Genomic DNA, 6,240 nt, shown 5'->3' on the forward strand with positions numbered 1-6,240 from the left:
TAGTTTCTCTTGAAGATACTACTATATAAGTGTATATAACACGATATAAGTTATTGACAATATTAAATAGTCTTCCGAGTATCCTATATTAGGTCCATGCAAAAGGTATCTTGGCAAACGATTTGGGAGATACTATTGCAATTTTAATGATTCTAATTTGTGCAATTGCTCAATTACTGTGTGGTTAGTATTGTTGAGACATTTCTTATTGAGGTTATAAATGAGGTGACAAAAATGGCGAAATTATCGTCCTCTTACTGTAAATGATGATCGTGAATTTATCATTTATCGCTATTTTTTTATGTGAATTTCGCGCAAGTAATAGATGGAATTTGTGGGAATAACGGGTGCCCCCTTTTTACCTCTTATTTATTTGGGGCAATATTTATGGGCCGAGTATTTATTTTGGTAGTTGCAAGAGTTTGATTGGATTTTGGTACTTGTAAATGGTTCGGGGCCATAAATGGTTACACTTACTTGTCCTTGGTAGAACTGATGTATGTATTAAATGGACATGTTAGTGCAGCTTATAATGCAAACGGACATCATATATATCATGCCTTCTCTTAAACAGATTATATATGAACGGACAGGGAGTCTTTAACAGCTTATTGAGGGGCTTGAACAACGTATATAGTGCCGTGAACCACGTTCATATACGCTTATTAACATGTTCGTATTAATGGCACTAATTAGGTTATTCAGGACACTACATACGCTGTGGACAGGCACTATATAACATGGTCGTGGGAATTCCTACATATATAGTGCCTTGATTAGCTGATAATGTGCCTTGAACGCTTATATAGTGTTGATGAACCATTTAGTTAGTACTATTGCTATTTTCTACACTACACCATAACAGGCTATTTGCAACGGCAAAAAACCGTTGCTAATATTTTTTGCAACGCTTTTTAAGCGTTGCAAATATGGCGTGGGTAAAATGTTGGAAATATTTGCAACGGTTAATAAGCGTTGCAAACAGAATTTTGCAACGGTTATTAACCGTTGCAAACAGAGATTTCCAACGCTTATTAACCGTTGCAGTCATAATTTGTAATGCTTTTTATAACTAGCGCATACACAAATTTAAAGCCTTTGCAACGCTTTCTAAGCGTTAGTAATTTGTTAAAAATATTACCAACAGTTCTTAACAGTTGCAAAATTGTTAATTAATTTAAAATTCGTTTGTAACGGTTATAAACCGTTGCTAATGTGTTGATGATAAAAAAAAATCTCATATTTTGTAGTGAGACTAGCTAAACCTACAAAAAAATGAATGGCATCCACAATTTTGTGTCACTGAATACCCATAAAATTGAAAAATTAAATAACCTACAAAAAATTGAATTTCAATAACATTTGAAATAATAAGAAAGAACAGAAATCAAGGTGAGGCTTGACCGGTCTTTCATCCTAGTAAAGTAGGGTAGAATTACATGCCATGACAGTGCAAATGGTCAAGACAGAAATCTGTATTCTCCTGCTTATACTTCCTTTAAGAAGAGCAACAGCTAGTCTTCTGTCCAACAAATTTCCTCGAATCTGAACAGTAGGAGGCCTAGCATTGTTCAACCCTGGTTGACTTGCCATTCTGGAAAGCAATCAAAATCATAAATATACATAGACACATATTGTTACAAACAAATTTAAGTGGATATAATAAAGATATTTATCATTGAGGAAACACATGGTCGACTTAAACACTTACTACCACACTTACTAGAACTGCAATGTGATTTATTTACATTGAATTAGTACTCCAAACATGTAAATGCATCAACAAATTGAATTGTAAACAATAACAGCAGTTGACCATTTGCCATGATTATTGTCTACCACATCCCAGATTCCTAGGTCTCATCGGAAATATCATATATCTACTTTGCTTGAAATGACCGGGATGGAGATCTCAAAAGTCAATCAATTTTTTTTTCTAAGAAAAATAATTTTAAATTAATGAAAAATCCACAAAAGCATCGTATCTAGTAGTGAAACCCAAAACTCTGAGAATGAGTAATGTAGATTAGCCCTTCAGTTAAACATTCACCCTCAAATATAAAAATGCAAAGGAAAATAAGTACCTGGTTCTTGATCTCAGTAGCCATGGCCATAAAAGCTTGTTCTACATTTGTAGAACTTTTGGCACTGGTTTCCATGAATGGAATTCCAATTTCATCAGCAAAAGCCTAAACACGTATAAGAATAGATGTCAGACAAAGTTGACCTTTTTTCTCCATATACTAATATTATACAAATGCAAATTGAGATAACATAAAGAGGGATTGGGAGAAAACGTTCTCCAACAAAAAGAAATATAGTAATCATTAAAAACAAAATGTGAGGGATAACAAGTTCTACCTTGCCTGTCTCATAAGACACCACTTTTTTTATCAGTTAGGTCACACTTGTTACCAACGAGAAGCTTGTTTACATTCTCACTACCATAGCAATTGATTTCGTTTAACCATTGCTTAACATTGTTAAAGCTCTCCTGGTCTGTAACGTCATAAACTACCTGAAAACAAATACAAACACAATGAGCCAGTAGTAGCGTAAGAATATCCAAAGTAAGGTTAAAACTGCGGGATTCACTTACTATAATGGCATGTGAACCACGATAATAGTTGTTGGTGATTGTTCTGAAGCATTCTTGCCCAGCAGTATCCCACTGCATGATAAAGAAAGGCACAAAATACAGTAGTTTCATCGATGCAGACCTTGAATGTGAATAGTCTTATATCCATCGATGCAATTATCACAAGATTATACATTTTAAAGTTAACAAAAAGAACTTAGAGCATCTCTAGGTGGCTTTATATTTGGTCGCATCCTTTAAATTTGAAGGAATGCGTTGGAATTTGCCAAAATTCCATCTCTAGGTGGTAGCAAATCCGGTCGCATCACCTGTTTGTTCACAAATTTGGCAATTTGGATGCGGATGCAGAGCGACATTGGTAATGTTGCGCGCCATTGCAAATGTCGCCCCAATTTTTTTTTTGACTTTGACCAAAGACTCGCCAAGAAATCGTCGCGACGCCACTACTAATGTCGCGCGAGTTATTTTTTTTACCTTTTTAATTTGGTGCGATAGTGGGAATGTCGCGTGAGTTTTTTTTCCAACTTGGGGGCGACATTGGTAATGTCGCGCGACAGTATCAATGTCGCGCAAGGTAGCCCTATTCCAAATTTGCGAATGAAATTTGCGACCACCTAGAGTTGGTCGAAATTTGCAACCAGTTTCTTCATACTTTTTCTTCAAATATGAAGAGTATGCTACCACCACCTAGAGATGCTCTTACAATCTGAAGTTTAATGGTCTTGCCATCCTGCTCAACATTGCGAATTTTCTACATAAGGACAAGTAAAGCAATACTATTAATGCACATTCACAGAAGAAAAAATGAAAAAAAAATAATAATATCTGCATAAGTAACAACTGGTTACAAAATCAACTCCAATGGTACTGATGTAGCTCTCCAGATATGAGTCATCCTGTACACCATGGAAACGAAAATGGTCACAAAACTGAGAGCAACTCCACATAGATATCTACTGGGAAGTTTCACTTCAATGGGAAGTAGCAACTCACATGACTTAAAGAGGAAAAAAATAGTACATAAATAACTCAATATTTTCTACCCGTCCTCCCTAAGATACATCCACGCTCAACTCAAGATATATTTCCATCTATAAACGAAGTGCTAAACAGTATATCCCAGTTCTCCTCATGCACTTTTGACCAAATGAACAACAACCTTTAATAGACAGATCACCTCCTCCATAGCCCCTTTACTATGTTTCATATATTTTTCCAACCAAATGCTGCAAAAGATTACGAAAGGTGTCACATACTCCACATGTGGTTCCCTTTCAAGAAGTGCCATCTCAAGGGTCATGAAGCTAGTATTGGAAACGTTGTACACCTAGTAGGAGATGATTTATCAGTCAGAAAATTGTTAAACTTCCTTCCCTAGTACAAAACCGATTTCATGTTGTACTTGGAAAAGCTACCAAACTTTTTCCATTAGCACAAAAGGAAGTGGCGGACAGCTGTTGAGACTCATGAAAAATAAGGGAAGGTTCACATGAGTAAAACTTAATCCCGAAGTTCTCAGACCTTACTTGGCCGATATAGGTGGGTATTACCCATGTTCAGAAGTTGTACTAGACGCATTGAACGTTGCCCATGAAAAATGAATAAGACACGCAAAAATGAATAGTTCTGGAATGATGAATCTATTTCTTCGCCTCTTTGCCAATAAATAAGAATTATTGTCGAGAATGGCAGGATATATGAAATTACAATGATCATTACATATGCTTCGATCAGGTCCTGAATAATCAAGACCCCCTTTTTTTACCGTAAGGATCCGACCGAAATAATTTGTGTCTCATTTGATCATTAGTCCTTTAAAAGATTATAAATATATTTTCGCTCGCCAGTAAAGGGAATAAATATTTATTTGATCTTGATCCTTGTGGAGCGAAAAAGGGACTATATCGGCTCTGTCATTTAACTCCCCGATAATATCCACAAATGACTTGTTTTTTGGTAAGAGATGAACATTACCATATATATATTAGGGTGCATGGTACACGGCGGTACTCAGTGCATTTCTCCTCGAAGTCGGAATAAATATGTTTTCGAACCTTCTCCTTAAAATTCAAGGTGGATGCTTCAAGCGAATCTCAAAGAATCACTTGTTCCGATTCTACATATTGATCATTTTAACTAAAATAAAACTTTTTGCTGGAATATTCACATTATGTATAATATCTTGATCCTCAATAGTTACATATAGATCTATATAACATAGAAAAGCCGGATATCCATGATGCGTACGTGTCGGATAAAGCAAGGTAAAAGAGCCCCTAACCAGTTGGAAACAAAAATGAATAAGAACGTAGTTCCAATAAAAGGAACCCAAGGACCATATTCTTCTCCAATTTGAGTTTTGCTCAAGTCTCGAATGAATTCAAGGACATATTCAAAAAAAATCTGACCGTCGGTCGGAATGGTTTGTGGATTTCGAACCGCTATGGTAGCGAGAACCTAATAAGATAGCAATTACTGAACCAAGAAGTAATAAGTACTTGGGCATGGACTTGAAACCCCTATTTGCCAATTGAAATGTTAGCCTACTTCCACACGGATATATCATATAACCTTTTTATTGTGTTGATGGAACATGGTAGAACATTCATATTGCCCTCGACGTAAATAGAACTTAAAAGGAATTTTTTTATTAAACCATCTCTTTATCGCCTACTTTAATTGAATTGTATTGAATACCAAGTAATTACATAATATAAATATACCCAGTAATTTTTATCTCTTTTTTTATATTCAGGATATAGTAACCGATTCCATAAATATATATGGAATTCAGGAAGTAAAAGTAATTTACTTATCTTATTATTAATCAACGATTTCTTATATAGCTAGAACGACCCTCACAAATTGCGGATACTAATTTGTTAGGAATTAATCGAATTGAAGCTATAGCGTCATCATTGGCTGGAATCGAAATATCGCAAGATCCGGGTCACAATTTGTATCAATTAAACAAATTGTTGGAATTCTAAAGTGACACATTCTCTCAAGAGCCATATATTCTTCTTGCTAATCAACGATGATTACAATATCAGCACCCCATCATATATTTGATGCCACCCAGATATGTTTGCAAGTGATATAATTGTCTCTTCAACATTGCCGTATCTCTTTTCGGAAGACGGCTGAGTCTTCCCATCTTTTGTTCCGCTCTCAAGTCCCTGAACTTATGAAGTCTTGTTTCTGTAGTAGACCAATTAGTTGACATACCCCGGAGCCATTTTTTATTAACATAATGACATCGAGCCCTTATTGTAGCCGATGCTATTGAATCAGCTACTTTATTTTTTGTACCGACTATTAAGAATTGTTTTCCCCTACTTGCTGCATCAAAAACTAAATCACAAGCTTCTGATAAAAAATGAGCAGTTATAGTAAGATTTGTAATATGAATACCCTTACTCTTTGCAGAGATGTAGGGTGCCATTCTAGGATTCCACTTCCTAGTACCATGACCGAAATGAACTCCCGTGTCACACCCCGAATTTCGACAGAATTCGGAAAAATATTATTTGTTCCCGACTCTTCGATCTCCGAGGTGTGACGCACTCTCAACTCCCAAAAACCCATAAACATTTTAAATATGCGGATAATAAAAACCAATAAAAATTTTAACTTAAACA

At 35.6% G+C, this 6,240-nt stretch overlaps 1 long non-coding RNA gene across 1 annotated transcript; it reads right to left on the reverse strand.

Annotated features, from left to right (window-relative positions):
* Window positions 1-1,292: 1,292 nt before the first annotated feature.
* On the reverse strand, window positions 1,293-4,075 carry LOC147475365 (uncharacterized). Its single transcript, XR_015208115.1, has 7 exons — window positions 3,643-4,075; window positions 3,448-3,495; window positions 3,303-3,350; window positions 2,600-2,671; window positions 2,362-2,514; window positions 2,085-2,189; window positions 1,293-1,594 (listed from the first exon to the last, which is right to left on the reverse strand). It is a non-coding gene; the product is annotated as an uncharacterized LOC147475365 (long non-coding RNA).
* Between the last annotated feature and the right edge of the window lie 2,165 nt (window positions 4,076-6,240).

Source organism: Coptis chinensis, chromosome 9, assembly GCF_015680905.1.
Source record: "Coptis chinensis isolate HL-2020 chromosome 9, ASM1568090v1, whole genome shotgun sequence".
Lineage (NCBI taxonomy): Eukaryota > Viridiplantae > Streptophyta > Magnoliopsida > Ranunculales > Ranunculaceae > Coptis > Coptis chinensis.